Below are 27,316 nucleotides of genomic sequence, written 5' to 3' on the forward strand. Positions count from 1 at the left end.
TCACATTAGACAGCCATTCCGGGTACCGGAAACGAGGTGTAGAATACCCAAACCACATTACACAGCCATTCCTGGTGCCAGAACAGGCAGCAGATCACCGTAGATAGCCATTCCATTTGCCAGAATAGGGCGCAGGCCACCTAAGATAGCCATTCCGTGTGCTGGAACGGGACGCAGACTACATTACATAGCTATTTCATGTACCGGAACAGGGTGCAGGACATCAAGACCACATTGCATAGCCATTCCGGGTGCTGGACCAGGCAGAAAATCACCGTAGATAGCATTCCGGTTGCCAGAACGGGGCGCAGTCCACCTTAGATAGCCGTTCCGGGTGCCGGAACAGGGCACAGACCAGCATAGACAACAATTCTGGGTGCCGAAACAGGATGCAGACCACCTTAGGTTGCTGTTTCAGGTGCCGGAATGGTGTGCAGGACACCCAGACAACCTTAGATAGCTGTTCAGGGTGCCGTAAAAGGCCGCAGACCACCTTAGATATCTGTTCCGGGTGCCGGAACAGGACTCAAACCATCTTAGACAACCGTTCCGGGTGCCGGAACAGGAGGCAGACCACCATAGCTGTTTAATGTGCCGAAATGGTGTGCAGGACACCCAGACAACCTTAGCTAGCTGTTCAGGGTGCCGGAACATGGTTCAAACCATCTTAGACAACTGTTCCGGGTGCCAGAACAGGATGCAGACCACCTTAGATAGCTGTTTCATGTGTCGGAATGGTGTGCAGGACACCCAGACAACCTTAGATAGCTTTGTCGGGTGCCGGAATAGGGCGCAGACCATCTTAGACAACTGCCCTGGGAGCCAGAACAGGATGCAGACCAGATTGCTGTTTCAGGTGCAGGAATGGTGTACAGGACACCCAGACAACCTTAGATAGCTGTTAAGGGTGCCAGAATAGGGCACAGACCACCTTAGATACCCATTCTGGGTGCCGGAACGGGGCGCATTCCACCTTAGATAGCAGTACCGAGTGCTAGAATGTGCCACAGACCACCTGGGGTGGTCTTCAGTTTGCCGGCTGTTGGGATCCCAGCGCACAGTATACCAGCACAGGAATCCCGACAGCTGGCATACCGACACTTTTTCTCCCTCTTGGGGGTCCATGACCCCCCTGGAGGGAGAATAAATAGCGTAGCACGCTTAGCATGCCACCGTGCCCGCAGCGAGGCGAGCGCAGTGAGCCCGCAAGGGGCTCATTTGCGCTCACCACGCTGTCGGTATGCCGGCTGTCGGGATCCCGGCGCCGGTATGCTGGTTGCCAGGAGCCTGGCCACCGGCATACCATACTACACCCGACCACCTTAGATAGCCGTTCCGTGTATTGGAAGGAAGTGCAGAACACCAAGACCACCTTTCACAGCTGGAACAGGCTGCAGACCACCATAAATAGGCATTCCTGGTGCTGGAATGGGTCGCAGACCACATTAGATAGCTGTTCCGGGTGCCGGAATGGGACACAGACCACATGCGATAGCTATTTAGTGTAGCGGAATGGGGTGCAGGACATCCAGACCACATTACACAGCCATTCCGGGTGCCAGACCAGGCAGCAGATCACCGCAGATAGCATTCCGGGTGCTGGAACGGAGCACAGTCCACCTTAGATAGCCGTTCCGGGTGCCGGAACAGGCAGCAGATCACCGTAGATAGCATTCTGGGTGCCGGAACGGGGCGCAGTCCACCTTAGATAGCCGTTCCAGGAGCCGGGACGGGACGCAGACTACATTAGATAGCTATTTTGTGTACCGGAACGGGGTGCAGGACATCCAGACCACATTACACAGCCATTCCGGGTGCCGGACCAGACAGCAGATCACCAAAGATAGCATTCCTGGTGACGGAATGGGGAGCAGTCCACCTTAGATAGCCGTTCCGGGTGCCGGAACGGGACGCAGACCACATTAGATAGCTATTTCGTGTACCGGAACGGGGTACAGGACATCCAGACCACATTACACAGCCATTCCGGGTGGCGGACCAGGCAGCAGATCACCAAATATAGCATTCCTGGTGACGGAATGGGGCGCAGTCCACCTTAGATAGCCGTTCCGGGTCTGTTCCGGGTGCCGAAACGGGACGCAGACCACATTAGATAGCTATTTTGTGTACCGGAACGGAGTGCAGGACAACCAGACCACATTACACAGCCATTCCGGGTGCCGGACCAGGCAGCAGATCACCGTAGATAGCATTCCGGGTGCCGGAACGGGGCACAGTCCACCTTAGATAGCCGTTCCGGGTGCCGGAACGGGACACAGACCATATTAGATAGCTATTTTGTGTACCGGAACGGGGTGCAGGACATCCAGACCACATTACACAGCCATTCCGGGTGCCGGACCAGGCAGCAGATCACCGTAGATAGCATTCCGGGTGCCGGAACGGGGCACAGTCCACCTTAGATAGCCGTTCCGGGTGCCGGAACGGGACGCAGACCATATTAGATAGCTATTTTGTGTACCGGAACGGGGTGCAGGACATCCAGACCACATTACACAGCCATTCCGGGTGCCGGACCAGGCAGTAGATCACCGAATAGAGCATTCCGGGTGCCGGAACGGGGTACAGTCCACCTTAGATAGCCGTTCCGGGTGCCGGAACGGGACGTAGACCATATTAGATAGCTATTTTGTGTACCGGAACGGGGTGCAGGACATCCAGACCACATTACACAGCCATTCCGGGTGCCAGACCAGGCTGCAGATCACCGCAGATAGCATTCCGGGTGCTGGAACGGAGCACAGTCCACCTTAGATAGCCGTTCCGGGTGCCGGAACAGGCAGCAGATCACCGTAGATAGCATTCTGGGTGCCGGAACGGGGCGCAGTCCACCTTAGATAGCCGTTCCAGGAGCCGGGACGGGACGCAGACTACATTAGATAGCTATTTTGTGTACCGGAACGGGGTGCAGGACATCCAGACCACATTACACAGCCATTCCGGGTGCCGGACCAGACAGCAGATCACCAAAGATAGCATTCCTGGTGACGGAATGGGGAGCAGTCCACCTTAGATAGCCGTTCCGGGTGCCGGAACGGGACGCAGACCACATTAGATAGCTATTTCGTGTACCGGAACGGGGTACAGGACATCCAGACCACATTACACAGCCATTCCGGGTGGCGGACCAGGCAGCAGATCACCAAATATAGCATTCCTGGTGACGGAATGGGGAGCAGTCCACCTTAGATAGCCGTTCCGGGTGCCGGAACGGGACGCAGACCACATTAGATAGCTATTTCGTGTACCGGAACGGGGTACAGGACATCCAGACCACATTACACAGCCATTCCGGGTGCCGGACCAGGCAGCAGATCACCGTAGATAGCATTCCGGGTGCCGGAACGATGCATAGTCCACCTTAGATAGCCGTTCCGGGTGCCGAAACGGGACGCAGACCACATTAGATAGCTATTTTGTGTACCGGAACAGGGTGCAGGACATCCAGACCACATTACACAGCCATTCCAGGTGGTGTACCAGGCAGCAGATCACCGTAGATAGCATTCCGGGTACCGGAACGGGGCACAGTCCACCTTAGATAACTGTTCCGGGTGCCGGAACGGGATGCAGACCACATTAGATAACTATTTTGTGTACCGGAACGGGGTGCAGGACATCCAGACCACATTACACAGCCATTCTGGGTGCCGGACCAGGCAGCAGATCACCGTAGATAGCATTCCGGGTGCCGGAACGAGGCACAGTCCACCTTAGATAGTCGTTCCGGGTGCCGAAACGGGATGCAGACCACATCAGATAGATATTTTGTGTACCGGAACGGGGTGCAGGACATCCAGACCACATTACACAGCATTCCGGGTGCCGGACCAGGCAGCAGATCACCGTAGATAACATTCCGGGTGCCGGAACGATGCATAGTCCACCTTAGATAGTCGGGCCGGGTGCCGAAACGGGACGCAGACCACATTAGATAGCTATTTTGTGTAACGGAACAGGGTGCAGGACATCCAGACCACATTACATAGCCATTCCAGGTGGTGGACCATGCAGAAGATCACCGTAGATAGCATTCCGGGTACCGGAACGGGGCACAGTCCACCTTAGATAGCTGTTCCGGGTGCCGGAACGGGACGCAGACCACATTAGATAGCTATTTTGTGTACCAGAACGGGGTGCAGGACATTCAGACCACATTACACAGCCATTCCGGGTGCCGGACCAGGAAGCAGATCACCGTAGATAGCATTCCGGGTGCCGGAACGGGGCACAGTCCACCTTAGATAGTCGTTCCGGGTGCCGAAACGGGATGCAGACCACATCAGATAGCTATTTTGTGTACCGGAACGGGGTGCAGGACATCCAGACCAGATTACACAGCCATTCCGGGTGCCAGACCAGGCAGCAGATCACCGTAGATAGCATTCCGGGTGCCGGAACGATGCATAGTCCACCTTAGATAGTCGTTCCGTGTGCCGAAACGGGACGCAGACCACATTAGATAGCTATTTTGTGTACCGGAACTGGGTGCAGGACATCCAGACAACATTACACAGCCATTCCGGGTGGTGGACCAGGCAGCAGATCACCGTAGATAGCATTCCGGGTACCGGAACGGGGCACAGTCCACCTTAGATAGCTGTTCCGGGTGCCGAAACGGGATGCAGACCACATTAGATAGCTATTTTGTGTACCGGAACCGGGTGCAGGACATCCAGACCACATTACACAGCCAATCCGGGTGCCGGACCAGGCAGTAGATCACCGTAGATAGCATTCCGAGTGCCGGAACGAGGCACAGTCCACCTTAGATAGTCGTTCCGGGTGCCGAAACGGGATGCAGACCACATTAGATAGCTATTTTGTGTACCGGAACCGGGTGCAGGACATCCAGACCACATTACACAGCCAATCCGGGTGGCGGACCAGGCAGCAGATCACCAAAAATAGCATTACTGGTGACGGAATGCGGAGCAGTCCACCTTAGATAGCCGTTCCGGGTGCCGGAACGGGACACAGACCACATTAGATAGCTATTTCGTGTACTGTAACGGGGAGCAGTCCACCTTAGATAGCCGTTCCGGAACAGGGCTCAAAACATCATAGACAACCGGCCCGGGTGCCGGAACAGGATGCAGACCACATTAGATTGCTGTTTCATGTGCCGAAATGGTGTGCAGGACACCCAGACAACCTTAGATAGTTGTCCAGAGTGCCAGAATAGGGGGCAGACCACCATAGATACCTATTCCGGGTGCCGGAACAGGGCTCAAACCATCATAGACAACCGTTCCGGGTGCCGGAACAGGATGCAGACCACATTAAATTGCTGTTTCATGTGCCAAAATGGTGTGCAGGATACCCTGTCAAAGTCGAAAAATATCCTGATTCATATGCCTTGTACTAACCCCTCATGCACATGCCCGCTGCACGTGCATGAGCCCTGCCGTGCGTGCACATATCCGCAAGTTGCGTAAGATCGCTCCGGCGATCACGCGCAGTGTATGCGCATTTACGGTAGAGTTTGTGAGCGTCTAGCGGGCGACTCGATCATAACATATTTAACTCATATAGCGTATATTGTAGTGAATATTCTCCTTAACAATGTTAGAAAGTATGTTTAGTGTAAACGGTTCTTGGACAGAGAAATGCCTCTTTGCATGATAGGAAGGGTCAGATAAAGGTAGAACGGTGGTGTCTAGTATCCAGCTGTAGAGTATTTTAATGGTAACATTTCGGTGTTGGTTAGGAAGAGATTGCTCGCTCCTGCGCATAGTTATGTACAAAAGTAGTTTATAGATATTTACTGTATTTGCTGTTCATTACCCATGTGGCGGGAATCCTAAGGATACCTCCCACCTGAGCAGTTGGAGAAAGGCACAGCCCACCTGTTCGAACCCACCTATGACCTTTTGTTATAATGCAGAGACACATTCCTGTGTCCAATGAACCATGAGATTATAGGGACCATTGTATTGTTACTGTATGTTGTGTATATAAAGACCACCATTGCCTGTCCAGTCACTCACTCCCTCTGCAAGGTTTTCACATTGAAGGCTGAGGGCTGGATTCAGGACGCGCCTGCGAATCATTCCCACGTGTGTAAGTTCTCTGTAGCCATTTTGTTATCCTCTGTGTTTGCCATTTGTTCTCATTGTGTACACATTCTGTTTTTCTTGTGTTTGCGATCTTTCGCTATTGTTCATATTTTTCTCGTTATTCTGTTTAGATTTTATGTTAGTTTTGTAGTGTATAAGCTGTACTGTGTTTCCCCTTTTTACTCAAATAGAATTATCCACTGGGTGTTAGAGCCTAAGTGGTTTTTGTATCCTAACCAGGTCTTGTGTTTTCAATAGTTACTGTAAAGGGTTTACTGAGCGTCTCAATCGCTCAAACAGCTTCTCATATTATCAAGGTTAACAAGCATTACATCGTTATAGTATTTCATTGCCAAGGTTTAAAGTGTTAAGCGTCCCCTTAAGGTGTGTTGTTACTAAGGGTTACTGTGTAACATTCTGTGAGCGTGTGTGTCGCTCGTGCGTCGCGCCCACAGCCTAGCATCCGCTATGCTAGGTGCGTACCCTTACGGTACTCAGTGCGCCAATAGCGTACTTAGTCCATAATATAATATAGCTTAATGTTTTTAGGTAACAACTAACTTTATCAACCCAGACAACATTAGATAGCTGTCCAGGGTGCCAGAATAGGGGGCAGACCACCATAGATACCTGTTCCGGGTTCCAGAACAGGGCTCAAACCATCATAGACAACCGTTCCGGGTGCCGGAACAGGATGCAGACCACATTAGATTGCCGTTTCATGTGCCGAAATGGTGTGCAGGACACCCAGACAACCTTAGATAGCTGTCCAGGGTGCCAGAATAGGGGGCAGACCACCATAGATACCTGTTCCAGGATTCCAGAACAGGGCTCAAACCATCATAGACAACCGTTCCGGGTGCCGGAACAGGATGCAGACCACATTAGATTTCCGTTTCATGTGCCAAAATGGTGTGCAGGACACCCAGACAACTTTAGATAGCTGTCCAGGGTGCCAGAAAAGGGGGCAGACCACCATAGATACCTGTTCCTGGTGCCGGAACAGGGCTCAAACCATAATAGACAACCGTTTCGGGTGCCGGAACAGGATGCAGACCACATTAAATTGCTGTTTCATGTGCCGAAATGGTGTGCAGGAAACCCGGACAACCTTAGATAGCTGTCCAGGGTGCCAGAATAGGGGGCAGACAACCATAGATACCTTTTCCGGTTTCCAGAACAGGGCTCAATCCATCATAGACAACCGTTCCAGGTGCCGGAACAGGATGCAGACCACATTAGATTGCGGTTTCATGTGCCGAAATGGTGTGCAGAACACCCAGACAACCTTATATAGCTGTCCAGGGTGCCAGAATAGGGGGCAGACCACCATAGATACCTGTTCCGGGTGCCAGAACAGGGCTCAAACCATCATAGACAACCGTTCTGGGTGCCGAAACAGGATGCAGACCACATTATATTTCCGTTTCATGTGCAGAAAATGGTGTGCAGGACACCCAGACAACCTTAGATAGCTGTCCAGGGTGCCAGAATAGGGGGCAGACCACCACAGATACCTGTTCCGGGTGCCGGAACAGGGTTCAAACCATCATAGACAACCGTTCCGGGTGCCGGAACAGGATGCAGACCACATTAAATTGCTGTTTCAGGTGCCGAAATGGTGTGCAGGACACCCAGACAACCTTAGATAGCTGTCCAGGGTGCCAGAATAGGGGGCAGACCACCATAGATACCTGTTCCGGGTGCCGGAACAGGGCTCAAACCATCATAGACAACCGTTCCGGGTGCCGGAACAGGATGCAGACCACATTAGATTGCTGTTTCATGTACCGAAATGGTGTGCAGGACACCCAGACAACCTTAGATAGCTGTCCAGGGTGCCAGAATAGGGGGCAAACCACCATAGATACCTGTTCCGGGTGCCGGAACATGGCTCAAACCATCATAGACAACCGTTCCGGGTGCTGGAACAGGATGCAGACCACATTAGATTGCCGTTTCATGTGCCAAAATGGTGTGCAGGACACCCAGACAACCTTAGATAGCTTTTCAGGGTGCCAGAATAGGGGGCAGACCACCATAGATACCTGTTCCTGGTGCCGAAACAGGGCTCAAACCATCTTAGACAACCGTTCCGGGTGCCGGAACAGGATGCAGACCACATTAGATTTCCGTTTCATGTGCCGAAATGGTGTGCAGGACACCCAGACAACCTTAGATAGCTGTTCAGGGTGCCGGAATGGGGCGCAGAACACCTCAGATACCCATTCTGGGTTCAGAAACGGGCAGCAGACCACCTTGGATACCCATTCTGGGTACCGTGCTGATGTGCAGAACACAGAGACATCTTTAGATAGCCGTGCTGGGTGCCAGAATTGGACGCAGACCATCTTAGATAATCGCTCTGGGTGTCGGAACGGGGTGCAAAAACACCCATACATCCTTAGATAGTCAGCACCCCCACAGGTGTGCTTCCGTCGCTGCCCCGCCAGTGCTGTACTATACCGGCTCCTGCTCACACAGTGACAGGCAGCCGTGCATTGGCACGCTGCAGTGACTGCAGCATCCTGTACCACCTATGCCCCTCCCAAGTCCCAATGTCCGCAGTAGGAGAAGAACACAGCGCGGGTGACAGACCGGCAGCCAGGTGGAAGCAGCTGCTCTGGAGGCTGAAGTATAACACACACAGACACACACACACACACACACACACACACACACACACACACACACACACACACACACACAACCAGGGCTGTCTTAACAGCAGTGTAGGCCCCTGGGCATAGCAATGCACTTGGGCCCCTACCCATCCTCTAGCGGAAGGGGTGCTATCAGCACAGTGGCGTAAGTTTGTCCCAGGTGCTCGGAAAATATTGGTGCCCCCCTATATATATATATATATATATATATATATATATACACACACATTTGCTCCTGCATAGCAAGCCTGCAGATTCTAACTACATGATGAAGCTACTACCAAATCATTGCAACCAGGCAGATCTATGTAGGGGTCCAGCCACACACTACATAGATCTCCTCAGTCACTCAATGCTGATTATTTCTCTGACAATTAATTTGCAAGTGTCATATCCAGGATTAGAACCCACAACCTATTACACTGGAAGCATGCACCTTACTGATGGCGATATCTGCTCTTGCATAGGAAGTATGAGAATTCTAACTATATGAAGTTACTTGTAATTGTCAGAGAAATAACTTCATATACTGTAGTTAGAATTCTCATGCTTCCTTTATAGGAGCAAATAGCTTCATCAGTAAGTTGTCTGCTTCCAGTGTATCTATAATAAAGAGGGTGTGATTTGTAAGGTGTGACTAGTGGGGAAGTCGGCTACGGAATAGATACCGGCTGCTGTCAATGAACTTAATTGATTAATGTCGTTGAACACATGGAACAGGAGGAGAGGTGCCCCCTTCAAAGCAGGAGCCCGGCAGCAGCTGACTCCGTTGCCTCCCAGAGTTCTGCCTCTGTATCAGCGGCAGCTTTGGTGTCCCGTGGGCGATAGGGGGTGTTTTATGGGCCCGATTCAGGACGGATCGCAATACGCAATCCAAACGCAAAAATTACTAAATAGATGCGGCGCATGCACAGGGCCTGTCCTGCGCCCGCATTTTCTGTGTGCGCCTGCAGAAAATGCGAACGAGGTGTTCGTGGGGCGGGGGCGGCAACGCTCCTTTTCCAAGGCAGAGACTAAGCTTTGCGGGGACGTGGCTTAGAAATGGGGGGCGTTCCAGCGTGAAATGGGTGGACGTGACAGGGGCATGATCGAGGTGGCTGCGCGACGTCACACGCAGCCACTGCAATCAAAAAGATGGAGGCAGGCCCCCTGCGGGTGCAGCCAGGCTGCGCCGGCAGGAGGCTTCCTTAATTTCTCATACGTCCTAGAGGATGCTGGGAATGCGTCAAGAACCATGGGGTATAGACGGGATCCGCAGGAGACATGGGCACACTATAAGACTTTGAATTGGTGTGAACTGGCTCCTCCCTCTATGCCCCTCCTCCAGACTCCAGTTAGATTCTGTGCCCAGTGAGACTGGATGCACACTGAGGAGATCTCCAGAGTTTCTCAGAAAAAGACTTTTATTAGGCTTATTATTTTCAGGGAGACCTGCTGGCAACAGGCTCCCTGCATCGTGGGAGTGAGGGGAGAGAAGCAGACCTACTTCTTCTGAGTTCAAGGGCTCTGCTTCTTAGGCTACTGGACACCATTTGCTCCAGAGGGTTCGATCACTTGGTGCGCCTAGCTGCTTGTTTCCGGAGCCGCGCCGTCACCCCCCTCACAGAGCCAGAAGACAGAAGCCGGGTGAGTATGAGAAGATCAGAAGACTTCAGTGACGGCAGAAGACGGCGGTTGAGGTACCGTGCAGCGGCCGCGCTGCGCTCCATGCTCTTACACGGCACTGCAGGGTGCAGGGCGCAGGGCGGGCGCCCTGGGCAGCATGAACACCTCAATCAGCACTGGCATAAGTGATAACAGTGCCTAGGCACTAGTTAAGGGACCCCCGCCAGTATAAATATTATTTTAAGCGGGACTGAAGCGCGCCATGTAGTGGGCGGGCCTTAGCCCATACAGCTTTGACCAGCGCCATTTTCTCTTCACAGAAGCTGCAGAGACGCTGGCCCTGACCTCCACACTGCTGTACAAGTAACAGGGTGCAAAACGGTGGGGGGAGTCACAAGTGATTTGGTGCTAGTTTATATATATAGAAAGCGCTAACAGGTCTGGGCAGTCTTTTTACTTGCTTCAGTACCGGGATAGGCGCTGGGTTGTGAGCTGGCAGAACTCCCTCTGTTTCTCTCTTACAGGCTTTGTTGTGGGTCTGTCTCCTATAGCCCCAGTGTGGTTGTGGGTGTCAGTACGTGTGTGTGTCGACATGTCTGAGGCTGAGTGCTCTTCCAAGAGGAGGCTGGAGTGGGGACAGACAATACTGTGAGAGTGGCTGTTTCGGCACCGCCGACGGATGATTGGGTAAATATGTTGAGTGTTTTAAACGCAAATGTGACTCGGTTGACTAAGAGATTTGATAAATCTGAGTCTAAGAACCAGACATGGAGGAAGTCCATGGAAGATGCTTTGTCACAAGCGTAGACCCCTTCGGGGTAACAGAAACGTGCATTTACCCAGATACATGATACAGATACCGACACAGACTCTGATTCCAGTGTCGACTATAGTGATGCCAGATTAAATCCAAAACTGGCTAAGAGCATTCAGTACATGATTGTGGCGATAAAAGAAGTGTTGCATATATCAGAGGACCCTGCGGTTCCTGAAACGAGGGTCTGTATGTTTAAAGGAAAGAAACCTGAGGTAACCTTTCCTCCCGCTCATGAACTGAACGCGCTTTTTGAAAAGGCTTGGGAAAATCCTGACAAGAAGATAAGGTTCCCAAAAGAATTCCAGTGGGAGTCAATCCCCACGGTAGACAAAGCTTTATCGCGTCTTTCTAAAAAGGTGGCGCTTCCGTCTCCTGACACGGCAGCTCTAAAAGATCCTGCGGATCCTAAGCAGGAAAATACACTAAAATCCATTTATGTCACTACCGAGTCATTACTCAGGCCTGCCGTTGCTTTGGCATGGGTGAGTAGTGCTATTGAAAAGTGGGCAGATAACTTGTCATCTGAGGTAGATACCCTGGACAGGGGTGTAGTATGTCTGACCGCCGGTCAGGAGACCGCCGGTCAGCATACCGACGCCGGGATCCCGGCGGGGAGGGGCGAGTGCAGCAAGCCCCTTGCGGGCTCGGTGGCGACCTGCGGTCGCCAGGGGTTCTATTCCCACTCTATGGGTGTCGTGGACACCCACGAGTGGAAATAGTGCCTGTTGGTCGGCATGCCAACCATCGGGATAGTGAGGGGGCGGGATGTCGGTGGAGGTCATGTGACTGTCGGTCTCCCGACCTCCGATCACATGAATACCACCCCTTGGACAGGGATAGCGTGCTTTTGACTTTGGGTCACATCAGGGACGCTGCAGCATATTTAAAAGAAGCGGTAAGGGATATTGGCGTTTTGGGATCAAGGGCCAATGCCATGGCAGTCTCAGCAAGGAGAGCATTGTGGTATCTACGGCTACCGCGGGTAAGTCTTCATTTTTACCTTATGTTCCTGCACAGCAGAAGAAATCGCCTCACTATCAGATGCAGTCCTTTCGGCCCAATAAATTCAAAAAAGGACGTGGGTCCTCCTTCCTTGCTGCGAGGGGAAGAGGAAGGGGAAAAAGTTCACAGGCTGTGGCAAGTTCCCAAGAGCAGAAGTCCTCTCCGGCTTCTACCAAATCCACCGCATGACACTGGGGCTCCTCTGCGGGAGTCTGCACCGGTGGGGACACGTCTCTGACTCTTCGGTCAGGTCTGGGTGCACTCGGACCTGGATCCTTGGATAATAGAAATAGTAACCCAAGGATACAGGTTAGAGTTTCAAGACGTGCCCCTCACCGATTTTTCAAATCGGCCTTGCCAGCTTCTTTTCTAGAGAGGGAAGTAGTATGCGCTGCGAAACTAAAGTTGTGTCAAAATCAAGTGATTGTCACAGTGCCCCCATCATAACAGGGGGAAGGTTTTTATTCGAGCCTGTTTGTGGTCCCAAAGCCGGATGTCTCAGTCAGACCGATTCTGAACCTAAAGTCCCTCAATTTCTTTCTAAAAAAATTCAAATTCAAGATAGAATCTCTACGAGCTGTGATCTCCACTCTGGAGGAGGGGGATTTTATGGTGTCGGTCGACATAAAGGAAGCCTACTTGCATGTCCCCATATATCCTCCACATCAGGCTTACCTGAGGTTTGCTGTTCAGGATTGTCATTACCAATTTCAGACATTGCCGTTTTCACCAAAGTGATGGCGGAAATTATGGTTCTCCTGCACAAGCAGGGAATCACAATTATCCCATACCTGGACGACCTCCTCATAAAGGCGAGATCCAAGGAGCAGTTGCTGAAAAATGTTGCCCTTTCACTGACGATTCTGCAAAAACATGGTTGGCTCCTAAATTTGGCAAAATCACAGTTGGATCCGACGACACGGCTGTCGTTCCTGGGTATGAATCTGGATACAGAATTACAGAGAGTTTTTCTTCCAGTGGAAAAAGCTCTGGAAATACAGAAAATGGTAAAACAGATTCTGAAACCAGCAGAGGTGTCAGTTCTTCAATGCACTCGGTTGCTGGGGAAGATGGTGGTGGCCTACGAGGCCATTCCGTATGGTAGGTTCCATGCCAGGGTGTTTCAGTGGAACCTGTTGGACCAGTGCTCCGGGTCTCACCTTAACATGCACCGGAAAACAATTCTATCTCCCAGGACCAGAATCTCCCTTTTGTGGTGGCTGCACAGTTCTCACCTTCTGGAGGGACGCAGGTTCGGGATTCAGGATTGGATCCTGGTGACCACAGATGCAAGCCTCAGAGGCTGGGGAGCAGTCACACAGGGAAGAAACTTTCAGGGAAAGTGGTCAAGCCAGGAAGCTTGTCTACACATAAACATTCTGGAATTAAGGGTCATTTACAACGGCATCCTGCAAGCAGAACATCTTCTTCACGGTCTGCCCGTCTTGATTCAGTCAGACAACGTAACAGCAGGGGCGTACGTAAACCGCCAGGGCGGAACAAGAAGCAGAGAGGCGATGGCCGAGGCCACGAAGATTCTTCGCTGGGCGAAAAGACATGCCAGCGCTCTGTCAGCAGTCTTCATTCCAGGAGAGGACAACTGGGAAGCAGACTTCCTCAGCAGACACGATCTCCATCCAGGAGAGTGGGGTCTTCATCAAGAGGTCTTTGCAGAAGTGACAAGTCGTTGGGGAGTTCCTCAAGTAGACATGATGGCATCCCGCCTCAACAAGAAACTTCAGAGATATTGTTCCAGGTCAAGGGATCCTCAAGCGATAGCGGTGGACGCCCTAGTGGCACCGTGGGTGTTTCCATCGGTATATGTGTTCCCTCCACTTCCACTCATTCCAAAGGTGATAAAAATTATAAGAAGAACAAGGGTTCAGGCGATACTCATTGTTCCAGATTGGCCAAGAAGGGCCTGGTATCCATATTTTCAGGAGTTGCTCATAGAAGATCCCTGGCCTCTTCCTCTTCGGGAGGACCTGTTACAACAGGGGCCGTGCGTGTATCAGGACTTACTGCGGCTGCGTTTGACGGCATGGTGGTTGAACGACAAATCTTAGCCTGAAAGGGTATTCCCAGTGAAGTCATTCCCACAATTCTTCAGGCTAGGAAAGAAGTAACGGCAAAGCATTACCATCGTATTTGGAGGAGATATGTGTCTTGGTGTGAATCCAATAAGGCTCCTACGGAAGAATTTCACCTGGGGTGTTTGCTCCATTTTCTACAAGCAGGTGTGGATGCGGGCCTAAAGTTAGGCTCCATTAAAGTACAGATTTTGGGCCTTGTCGATCTTTTTTCAGAAAGAATTGGCCTCCCTTCCAGAAGTTCAGACCTTCGTGAAAGGCGTGCTACACATCCAACCTCCATTTGTGCCTCCTGTGGCACTGTGGGATCTTAATGTGGTGTTGCAGTTCCTGCAATCGCATTGGTTTGAACCTTTGCGCAAGGTTGAGTTAAAATTCCTTACTTGGAAAGTAGTCATGTTGTTGGCCTTGGCGTCCGCAAGGCGAGTGTCTGAGTTGGCGGCTTTGTCTCACAAAAGCCCCTATTTAATTTTCCATGCTGATAGAGCGGAGTTGAGAACTCGTCAGCAATTTCTACCGAAAGTGGTTTCATAATTTCACGTGAACCAGCCTATGGTGGTGCCAGTGGCTACTGATGCCTTGGTGGATTCAAAGTCTCTCGATGTGGTCAGAGCTTTGAAGGTGTTATGAACCACAAGCAGTGGTTCATTCCTGTTACTTTCTGTTCATGTATTTTGTATTATAGTTCTGTTTACATGCCAGGATTTCCCCTGTACCTGTTTAGAAGACTCTTGTTGGCCCCTGGTGGTGAGTCGGTGTAATTGCAGCCTGTTTCTATGTGTTTAGCATCACCTGTCTGATAGTTGATCATTATGTGGTGAGTCTCTGCACTGCAATCTGGCTCTTGTCTGTGTTAGACTCACCTGCAGGTGTTTGTGCAATTACCTTGTGCCTGGCTTCCAGCCATCCTGATTGGGGCGTGTTCCCTTATTACCTAGCTACCTTTGCAGTTCTGAGCTGGTGATAGATGTTCTGTTAAGATACCTGTATGTTCCTGATTAGTGTCTTGTCCACTATTGCATCTGTGTCCAGGCCCTGTCTGATACTGGAATCCTGTGTACTCAGCTCTGTCAGAGTCCAGATCTTCTTGTGAGCTGCTTCCTGCCCTGGAGCATTCCTGTCCTGGAATCCTGAGTTACAGTCTACCTTTGATCCTGTAATCCTGAGTCCTGGTGTCCTGTGGCCTGCTGTTGGAATGCTTCCAGCTTTCCATTCCTGTGAGCCTGTGTCTGCGGCCTCGGAGTTCCCGTTCACCTGTCTGAATTAGCACCGGTGTTATGAGTAGCAGCTTTGCCGCACCTTACGGCCTTGGCCATATCTGTCCATTATATTTGCTTTGGAATTTTTACAGAGGGTTCTGCGTATGCTGTCATCACCGGTACACAGTAGTATTGTGTCGGCGTGTGGACAGCATTTCATTTGTTGTAGTTTGTCCTGGTGGCTGTGCCGCACATACTTTTGTTTGAGTTCTGTAGTTTCCCCTAACTCCGGTTTTTGTTTAGTTAGAGGTTCCCCTTGTTCTCGCCCCGTCTTAGTTTACGCCTTGTCTCCAACTAAGACCGGGGGGCATCGGAGTTGGGCAGACATAATCCGCCCTTCAAATGTCGCTGCCGTGGGCCCAAGCAAACATAGTCTCGCAGGCGTAGACTGACCACGCGGGTGGAACAACGGAGTCAGGGTTCTGTAGGGGTTTGCTGCAACTCAATTTCCACTCCAGCATTACGTTCCTGTACTTGAGGCTCATCCGCCCAGTTCCAGGACTACCAAGTACAGTGAACGTAACAGAAGGTCTATGTCGCCAGAATGGCTCAGATTAGGAAAACAGAGGCTCTGTTTGTCCTGTGGGCTCCCAACAAGATTGGGGCTCCTGCTTCTAAGCAGACTATTGCGCGCTAGATTTGTAATACGATTCAGCAGGCTCATTCTACGGCAGGATTGAAAGCCCATTCTACCAGAAAGGTGGGCTCATCCTGGGCGGCTGCCCGTGGAGTCTCGGCGTTACAACTTTTCCGAGCTGCTACTTGGTCGGGATCAAACACCTTTGCAAAGTTTTACAAGTTTGATGCCCTGGCTGAGGAGGACCTCTTGTTTGGTCAATCGGTGCTGCAGAGTCATCCGCACTCTCTCACCCGTTCTAGAGCTTTGGTATAAACCCCATGGTTCTTGAAGCATCCCCAGCATCCTCTAGGACGTATGAGAAAATAGGATTTTAATACCTACCGGTAAATCCTTTTCTCTTAGTCCGTAGAGGATGCTGGGCGCCCGTCCCAGTGCGGGCTGTATCTGCAGTTTGTTTATAGTTACGCTCATGTTGCGTTGAGTTCAGTCAATCGGTGACTGTTGTTGGTCATGCCGTTGCATGCGTTGTTTGTTGAATGCCATGTTGTACGGCGTGTTGGAGGTGTGAGCTGATATGTATCTCACCTTAGTTTAAAATAATTAAATAAATCCTTTTCCTCGAAATGTCTGTCTCCCTGGGCACTGTTCCTATAACTGGAGTCTGGAGGAGGGGCATAGAGGGAGGAGCCAGTTCACACCCATTCAAAGTCTTATAGTGTGCCCATGTCTCCTGCGGATCCCGTCTATAACCCATGGTTCTTGAAGCATCCCCAGCATTCTCTACGGACTAAGAGAAAAGGATTTATCCTATTTTTTGAGATCAAGCAGAATTTGCGGTTTGATCGCAATTTCTGCTTGGAAAAGGGGGTGTGGGGGGGGGGGGTGGAACCTGAACCAGGCCCTATATTCCACTCAGCATGTAGGACCTGGAACAGTAATTTCTGCTAATTACTCCTCTACTGCACAGATGGGGTGGGAGGGAGAACACTTAACTGTAGAAAGGTTACATTGGGCTGAATGAAGGTGCCCTGGTGCATGACTTCCAGGGTGGTAGGGGGTGTTTAATATGTAGGGGAGTGGTGGATAGTGGAGTGGGCTTAATATTCATCATTTTCTGGTGGGAGGGCAGCTTGCTTGACTGCAGATATCTCAAGTTCCTGGAAATAGATTTCTTAGCTTTGAATGGCATTAAAAAACTAGATATCCCCCCCCCCCCTTTCAGGAGGTGCTGTGGACCTGGGCATCAGAGTTCAGGAGCCAGAGCAATCCACCAACGAAAATATACAAAAATATTATAATATATATTAGGCATGTGGAGCTGGAGCCTGCTGCTGGAAGGCTGATATCTCTGGATCTGGGCATAGTAGAGACAAGCTGCCAGAGTCAACCAAAAGAGGAGAATCCCAGCTTTTGGGGTACACCGTCAGAAAAACTCAAAGTCAGACAGAACCCAAGATATCTGGCTAGGAAAATCAATATATAAGCTTGGATGGGGACCACTGCTTTGAAGTCGGATATCTCCGTTTCCCCAGGGCCAATTTTAAAAATCTGGTACCCCTGGAAAGAGTGGACATTCAGCTATCAGCCTACGGCCCTTATACTCCTGGTGCAATGTGTAAAAGGAAAGGGGGCTCTATCTGGTGCAGTGTGTGAAAGGGGGCTCTACCTGGTGCACTGTGTAAAAGGGAGCTCTACTTGGTGCAGTGTGTAAGAGGGGCTCTACCTGGCAATGTATAAGGGGACTGTAACATAGTAACATAGCTAAAGTGGTTGAAAAGATGCCCATCGGCTTCAACCTGTATTCTGTATTAAGCCGAGTTCATTATAATGTCCCTGCTGAAGTAATGTTTTATGTCTAGTTAACAACTATAAATCATGTTCCTCCCAGATTATCAATGTCAATATTTTAAATGCTATAACCTTGGAAATCTTTTTTAGTCAGAAATTTATTCAATCCATTTTTAAATGCATTTACAGATTCCGCCATTCCCATCTTCCCTGGCAGGGAATTCCAAATCCTCATTGCCCTAACAGTGAAGAACCCTTTCCTCCACTGCGTATGGAATTTTCTCTCCTCTAGCCTCAGAGAGTGCCCTCGTGTCCTATACAAAGTTTTTTTTAATAAGCAATTCCTCTGATAACTCTTTGTAATGTCCCTTTACATATTTGAAGATATTAATAATGTCTCCTCTTAGACACCTCTTTTCCAGTGTATACATATTCATGAGCTAAAAGATGTGCAGGTTACACCTTTAACAGAATTATTTAACCAGTCACTAAATACAGGTGCTATTCCAAAGGACTGGAAAAGAGCAAATGTAGTTCCACTGCACAAAAGTGGAAGCAGGGAAGAAGCAAGTAACTACAGACCAGTAAGCCTTTCATCAGTAGTAGGGAAAGTAATGGAAAAACTATTAAAAGAAAGAGTTGTGGAATATCTTAAATCAAACAACTTACAGGATCCAAAACAGCATGGATTTACTGGTGGGAGATCATGCCAAACAAATCTTATTGACTTTTTTGACTCTGTGACAAAAATAATAGATCAAGGGGGAGCTGTAGATGTAGCATTTCTAGACTTTAGTAAGGCATTTGATACTGTCCCACAATGCAGACTGCTAAATAAACTTGAAAGCGTGGGGGTGGATTATAAAACAGTTAAATGGATAAGAACCTGGTTGCAGGATAGGAAACAGACAGTTGTAGTTAATGGAGTGCAATCTATGGAGGGAAATGTTACCAGTGGGGTACCCCAGGGATCTGTACTTGGTCCAGTTCTCTTTAATATCTTTGTTGGTGACATTGCAGATGGTATTGAAGGGAAGGTATGCCTTTTTTCAGATGATACAAAGATATGCAACAGGGTAGACACACCGGGAGGGGTAAAACAAATGATGGATGACCTAGCTAGGCTTGAGAAATGGTCAAGAACGTGGCAACTACAGTTTAATGCTAAAAAATGCAAAATCATGCACTTGGATCTCAAAAACCCAAAGGCTAAACACAGTATCAAGGGTTCTATAATGGAAACTACTGAGGAAAGGGATTTAGGAGTCACTATTTCAAGTGACTTGAAGGCAGGAATGCAATGCAACAGAGCAATGAGAAAGGCAAGTCAGATGCTTGGTTGCATAGGGAGAGGAATCAGTAGCAGGAAAAAAGAAGTGATAATGCCACTATATAGGTCATTGGTGTGGCACCATCTGGAATACTGTGTCCAGTTCTGGAGACCATATCTCCAGAAGGATATAAATACATTAGAGAGTGTACAAAGAAGGGCAACTAAAATGGTGCATGGCCTACATCACAAAACTTACCCGGAAAGGCTAAAAGATCTTAACATGTATAGTTTGGAGGAGAGAAGGGAAAGGGGGGACATGATAGAAACTTTCAAATATATCAAGGGTCTTAACAAAGTTCAGGAGGGAAACAGTCTTCAAAGTAAGAGAAGTATTAGAACTCGAGGACATACACTGAGACTGGAGGGGTGGGGGGTTCAGGGGAAATTTAAGGAAAAATTACTTCACAGAAAGGGTAGTGGATAAGTGGAATAGCCTCCCATCATAGGTGGTAGAGGCTAAGACTGTAGAGCAATTTAAACATACTTGGGATAGGCATATGAATATCCTTACAAGAATTAAGGTTCAAAAAGGGCTGAGATTGCCTAAAGGCTAAAAAAAAAAGGGGCAGACTAGATGGGCCAAGTGGTTCTTATCTTCCGTCAAATTCTATGTTTCTATGTTTCTATATTCAACCTAGGGAGCCTTTCCTCGTAATCCAGTCCCTCTAGCCTTTTAATCAATTTAGTAGCCCACCTTTAAACCATTTAGAGTTCACAGATATCTTTTTTATAATGTGGTGCCCAAAATTTAACACAATATTCCAGGTGCGGACGTAACAATGATTTGTACACTCATCTCTTGTCTCAATTCCCCGTTTTATGCATGCTAGCACCTTACTTGCCTTCTTTGCTGCACTTTGACATTGTATACGGTTATTAAGCCTATTTCTCTTATGTCCTAGAGCAGGCCTGGCCAACCTGTGGCTCTTCAGATGTTGTGAAACTAAACATCCCAGCGTGCCCTGCCACAGTTTTAGCATTCCCTAATAGCAAAACTTTGGCAAGGCATGATGGGACTTTTTATAACAGCTGGAGAGTGTCAAAGTCAGAAAAATATCACGCTACACACTGCCATATTTGCACCTCATGCGAGTGCCTGTTGCACGTTCATGAGCCCTGCCGTGCATGCGCATACTCGCCGTTGCGGGCACCCGCGGGCGCACGGTGTGCGCATTTACGGTAAAGTTTATGTGCGTCTAGCGGGCGACTCGTTCATAACATATTTTAACCATATAATGTATTTTGTAGATTATGGTCCCTTTGATAGAATCTGAAAGTTTAGTTAAGGTAGCATGTTCATAGACAAAGAGAACCCTCTTTGTTTGATACGAAGGGTCAGACAGGGGTTATACAGTGGAGTTTAGTATCCAATCGGAAGAGTATTTAATTAGCAATATTTCGGTGTTGGTTTGAAACAGATTAATCGCTCGTGCGAATAGTTATGGACATAAGAAGTTTATGGACATTTACTATTATTTGCACTTTATTATCCATGCGGCGGGAAACCTAGTTTCCCACCCACCTGAGCAGTTGGAAATAGTCACAGCCCACCTGTATGAATCAACCTATGACCTTTTGTTATAATGCGAAGACGAATTCCTGTGTCCAATGAACAATAAGAATATAGGGACCATTGTACTGTATTATGTGTAGGGTATAAAAGGACAAGCCACTCTGGGCCAGCTCTCTATTCTCTTCAACGGTTCTCATTGCTGATAATCGGGAGCTGGATATCCAGAGGCGCATGCGATTGTTTCCCTTGAGCGTAAGTTTCTCCGCAATCATATTGTCTTTATTGTTATTGTGAGCCATATCTCTCTCTCTCTCTCTCTCTTCTCCCCTTTTCTCTCTCTTTTCCTCTTAAAGTGTTATTGTGCTGTTATTGTATTTCATGTGTAGTTATCTGGTTAGTTAGTCTATGTTATATTGGTAGTGTATGACTTGTATTGTATTAATCTTTTGCAAATAGAACGTTCATATAAGGTGTTAGAACCTAAGATCGGTATCTGCGTATTTCTTATATTTCTAAGTATTCTCTGAGCGTCGGAGACGCTCGTACGGCTTTTAAGTTAATAAGGTTACACTGTGTTACATTTACACCCTATCACTACACCAAGGTTTATTGCATAGATACATTGTTTATGGTATAGTTATAAAGGTTTAACATTGTGAGCATCAACGCCGCTTGTGATCTCCTCGTGGTCCCAAGCGTCCGCTACGCTAATAGCGTATCATTACGTTAGTCGGCAGCCAATAGCGTGCCCACCTGTGATCTCTTGGCCGTGAGCGAACGTGACGCTTGAGCGTCTCGACTACGGCTAAGCGATTGTTACGCAACGTGCGTACCCTTACGGTATTCCATACGCCAATAGCGTACTGTGTTCTTTGGCCTCTTAAAGGGTTTTAAGTAAGATAAATATTTAGCTTTATCAATTGGCGGCTCGTCCGTCCTTCACATATCTGTGCTAGGTAATTTCAGCAGACATTATCCATCAGCAAAGGGCGGGAGATCATATTCCTCGTAGTGCTGCCTGGATAAGCGTCTGCTTCGCTTAGTAAAGGGTGCTGAAGGAATCCGGAACCGGAGGTAAGAACAACACGCTAGTGTCTTTTAAAACTGTTTTTTTTTTTTCTCTGTTTTGCGTACGCACACACGCACGCATATATCTGCATTTCTTTTTCATTCGTGTATTTTCATATCACTCTCCTGTTTGCCATTTTATAATTGATAAACGTGCTAAGAAAGATTTGTTGCTATTAGTAGTTAAAGAGTAAAAGTAATACATTAAGGGGTAATTTGTAAAGCACGCACACAGCTCTGCCTAAGGATACAAGGAGAGACCGGTGTGGTGCTCGGTAGATGATCGAGGATCACCTACATTGATAAACGTGTTAATTGTTTTACGGTGGATATCTGCCTTGCGTACACGTGTCTCTAACAAAAGGCTGAGACCCGCGTGCGAAACCCAAAGGCCGACGCACGCAGCGTATATTACGCAACGGAGCGTCTGGGTACGCCCACGTAACAAATCACACGATAGTGTTATTTTAAACAGGCGAAAAGGTGGCAACGCGATAAATAGCGCAAATCGATTTTAGTGTCCGAAATGTAAGCTAATAGATCCTTCTCCAATTTACGACTCATCTGGTCTAAATGGAAGAAATTTCTGCGCAGAAATAGAAAGAAATAGAAACAAAAGTAAAGTGTACATGTGGTGAGTGAGTGTTTGCATATATAAGTTTCTACAATTTTTGGGATTGAACCACAGGAAATCATCGAGTTCTCGTGAGGTACATACGTGTAAGTGACATACATGGTGGCTAGGGAGGCATCCCTTGTTAAACATATAAAGAGCATTAGAGTGTAGCAGACCAGGAGGTCATACTGTAGCAGACCAGGAGGTCCGGAACAGACCAGGAGGTCTAGGTACAGCAGACAAAGAAGTCCGCTATAGAGACAAGTAGCACAACACCAGGAAGGGTTGGTGCGGAACCCATATAGGCCATAAAGCTCAGGCTGAAGGAATTCGCAGCTGCTAAATTTCGATTCCACTGGTCGCTCCGCACATAAGATTAGTTGCTTATGTGCTGAGCGATTGTACCGCACGTAATTGTGTGCATTAGTTAGTAATTTGACCCAGTACCATTTGCGTACGGAAGGGGTCATAAACGCTATTTGTACATTCTAACGTGATTTGTGTAATTTTTTATTTCTCTGACGTCCTAGTGGATGCTGGGACTTCCGTAAGGACCATGGGGAATAGCGGCTCCGCAGGAGACTGGGCACAAAGTAAAAGCTTTAGGACTAGCTGGTGTGCACTGGCTCCTCCCCCTATGACCCTCCTCCAAGCCTCAGTTAAGATTTTGTGCTCGGCCGAGAAGGGTGCAATCTAGGTGGCTCTCCTGAGCTGCTTAGAAGTAAAAGTATACTTAGGTTTTTTATTTTCAGTGAGTCCTGCTGGCAACAGGCTCACTGCAGCGCGGGACTAAGGGGAGAAGAAGCGAACTCACCTGCGTGCAGAGTGGATTGGGCTTCTTGGCTACTGGACATTAGCTCCAGAGGGACGATCACAGGTTCAGCCTGGATGGGTCCCGGAGCCGCGCCGCCGGCCCCCTTACAGAGCCAGAAGAGCGAAGAGGTCCGGAGAAAGCGGCGGCAGAAGACGTTCCTGTCTTCAGATAAGGTAGCGCACAGCACTGCAGCTGTGCGCCATTGCTCTCAGCACACTTCACACTCCGGTCACTGAGGGTGCAGGGCGCTGAGGGGGAGCGCCCTGAGACGCAATAAAACTTGATAAAAACCTTATGTGGCTAAAGAAATGCATCACATATAGCTCCTGGGCTATATGGATGCATTTAACCCCTGCCAGTTTTCCAGAAAAAAGCGGGAGAAAAGGCCGCCGTGAAGGGGGCGGAGCCTATCTCCTCAGCACACAAGCGCCATTTTCTTTCACAGCTCCGCTGGAAGGACGGCTCCCTGACTCTCCCCTGCAGACTACACTACAGAAACAGGGTAAAACAAGAGAGGGGGGCACTATTGGCAGCTAATATATAATACAGCAGCTATAAAGGGAGTAACACTTATATAAGGTTATCCCTGAATATATATAGCGCTCTGGTGTGTGCTGGCAAACTCTCCCTCTGTCTCCCCAAAGGGCTAGTGGGGTCCTATCCTCTGTCAGAGCATTCCCTGTGTGTGTGCTGGGTGTCGGTACGATTGTGTCGACATGTATGGGGAGGAAAATGATGTGGAAGCAGAGCAATTGCCTGTGTTAGTGATGTCACCCCCTAGGGAGTCGACACCTGACTGGATGGTTGTAATTAAAGAATTACGTGACAATGTCAGCACTTTGCAAAAAACTGTTGACGACATGAGACAGCCGGCAAATCAGTTAGTGCCTATTCAGGCGTCTCAGACACCATCAGGGGCGTTAAAACGCCCGTTACCTCAGATGGTCGACACAGACCCAGACACGGATACTGAATCCAGCGTCGACGGTGAGGAGACGAACGTAATGTCCAGTAGGGCCACACGTTACATGATCACGGCGATGAAGGAGGCATTAAACATTTCTGACACTACAAGTACCACAAAAAAGGGTATTATGTGGGGTGTGAAAAAACTACCAGTAGTTTTTCCTGAATCAGATGAATTAAATGAGGTGTGTGATAAGGCGTGGGTTTCCCCCGATAAAAAACTGCTGATTTCTAACAAATTATTGGCACTATACCCTTTCCCGCCAGAGGTTAGGGCACGTTGGGAAACACCCCCTAGGGTAGATAAGGCGCTCACACGCTTATCAAAACAAGTGGCGTTACCGTCTCCTGATACGGCCGCCCTCAAGGAACCAGCTGATAGAAGGCTGGAAAATATCCTAAAAGGTATATACACACATACTGGTGTTATACTGCGACCAGCAATCGCCTCAGCCTGGATGTGCAGCGCTGGAGTGGCTTGGTCGGATTCCCTTACTGAAAATATTGATACCCTGGATAGGGACAGTATATTATTAACTATAGAGCATTTAAAGGATGCATTACTATATATGCGTGATGCACAGAGGGATATTTGCACCCTGGCATCAAGAGTGAGTGCGATGTCCATTTCTGCCAGAAGGGCGTTATGGACGCGACAGTGGTCAGGTGATGCAGATTCCAAACGACATATGGAAGTATTGCCGTATAAAGGGGAGGAGTTATTTGGGGTCGGTCTATCAGACCTGGTGGCCACGGCAACGGCTGGAAAGTCCACCTTTTTACCCCAGGTCACCTCTCAGCAGAAAAAGACACCGTCTTTTCAAACTCAGTCCTTTCGTTCCCATAAGAACAAGCGGGCAAAAGGCCACTCATTTCTGCCCCGGGGCAGAGGAAGAGGAAAAAGACTGCACCAGGCAGCCTCTTCCCAGGAGCAGAAGCCCTCCCCCGCTTCTGCCAAGTCTTCAGCATGACGCTGGGGCTTTACAAGCGGACTCAGGCACAGTGGGGGCCCGTCTCAAAAATTTCAACGCGCAGTGGGCTCACTCGCAAGTGGACCCCTGGATCCTGCAGGTAGTATCACAGGGGTACAAATTGGAATTCGAGACGTCTCCCCCTCGAAGATTCCTGAAGTCTGCTCTACCAACGTCTCCCTCCGACAGGGAGGCAGTATTGGAAGCTATTCACAAGCTGTATTCCCAGCAGGTGATAATCAAGGTACCCCTCCTACAACAGGGAAAGGGGTATTATTCCACGCTGTTTGTGGTACCGAAGCCGGACGGCTCGGTGAGACCAATTTTAAATCTAAAATCCTTGAACACTTACATAAAAAGGTTCAAGTTCAAGATGGAATCACTCAGAGCAGTGATAGCGAACCTGGAAGAAGGGGACTATATGGTGTCTCTGGACATCAAAGATGCTTATCTCCATGTCCCAATCTTCCCTTCTCACCAAGGGTACCTCAGGTTTGTGGTACAAGACTGTCATTATCAGTTTCAGACGCTGCCGTTTGGATTGTCCACGGCACCCCGGGTCTTTACCAAGGTAATGGCCGAAATGATGATTCTTCTTCGAAGAAAAGGCGTCTTAATTATCCCTTACTTGGATGATCTCCTGATAAGGGCAAGGTCCAGGAAACAGTTAGAGTTCGGAGTAGCACTGTCTCAGGTAGTGTTACGTCAGCACGGGTGGATTCTAAATATCCCAAAATCACAGCTGATTCCAACAACACGTCTACTGTTCCTGGGGATGATTCTGGACACAGTCCAGAAAAAGGTGTTTCTCCCGGAGGAGAAGGCCAGGGAGTTATCCGAGCTAGTCAGGAACCTCCTAAAACCAGGCCAGGTGTCAGTGCATCAATGCACGAGAGTCCTGGGAAAAATGGTGGCTTCTTACGAAGCGATTCCATTCGGAAGATTCCATGCAAGAACGTTTCAGTGGGATCTGCTGGACAAATGGTCCGGATCGCATCTTCAGATGCATCAGCGGATTACCCTATCTCCAAGGACAAGGGTGTCTCTCCTGTGGTGGTTACAGAGGGCTCATCTTCTAGAGGGCCGCAGATTCGGCATTCAGGATTGGATGCTGGTGACCACGGATGCCAGCCTGAGAGGCTGGGGAGCAGTCACACAGGGAAGAAATTTCCAGGGCTTGTGGTCAAGCATGGAAACGTCTCTTCACATAAATATCCTGGAACTAAGGGCCATTTACAATGCCCTAAGTCAAGCAAGGCCTCTGCTTCAGGGTCAGTCGGTATTGATCCAATCGGCAGAAGTCTTCCAACTGATTGTAAACCGTTGGGAAAAACCAAAGGTGGACATGATGGCGTCCCGTCTCAACAAAAAACTGGACAGATATTGCGCAAGGTCAAGGGACCCTCAGGCAATAGCGGTGATGCTCTGGTAACACCGTGGGTGTACCAGTCGGTGTATGTGTTCCCTCCTCTGCCTCTCATACCAAAAGTACTGAGAATCATAAGAAAGAGAGGAGTAAGAACTATACTCGTGGCTCCGGATTGGCCAAGAAGAACTTGGTACCCGGAACTGCAAGAGATGCTCACGGAGGATCCGTGGCCTCAACCTCTAAGAAAGGACCTGCTCCAGCAGGGACCTTGTCTGTTCCAAGACTTACCGCGGCTGCGTTTGACGGCATGGCGGTTGAACGCCGGATCCTGATGGAAAAAGGCATTCCAGATGAAGTCATCCCTACCCTGATCAAAGCCAGGAAGGATGTAACCGCGAAACATTATCACCGCATTTGGCGAAAATATGTTGCGTGGTGTGAGGCCAAGAAGGCCCCCACAGAGGAATTTCAACTGGGTCGTTTCTTACATTTCCTGCAAGCAGGACTGTCTATGGGCCTAAAATTAGGATCCATTAAGGTTCAAATTTCGGCCCTGTCGATCTTCTTCCAGAAAGAACTGGCTTCAGTGCCTGAAGTTCAGACGTTTGTCAAGGGGGTACTGCATATACAGCCTCCTTTTGTGCCACCAGTGGCACCTTGGGATCTCAATGTTGTTTTAGGGTTCCTAAAATCACATTGGTTTGAACCACTCACCACTGTGGACTTGAAATATCTCACATGGAAAGTGGTAATGCTGTTAGCCCTGGCTTCAGCCAGGCGTG

The sequence above is a fragment of the Pseudophryne corroboree genome, chromosome 1 (genome assembly GCF_028390025.1).
Source record: "Pseudophryne corroboree isolate aPseCor3 chromosome 1, aPseCor3.hap2, whole genome shotgun sequence".
In the NCBI taxonomy this organism is placed as follows: domain Eukaryota; kingdom Metazoa; phylum Chordata; class Amphibia; order Anura; family Myobatrachidae; genus Pseudophryne; species Pseudophryne corroboree.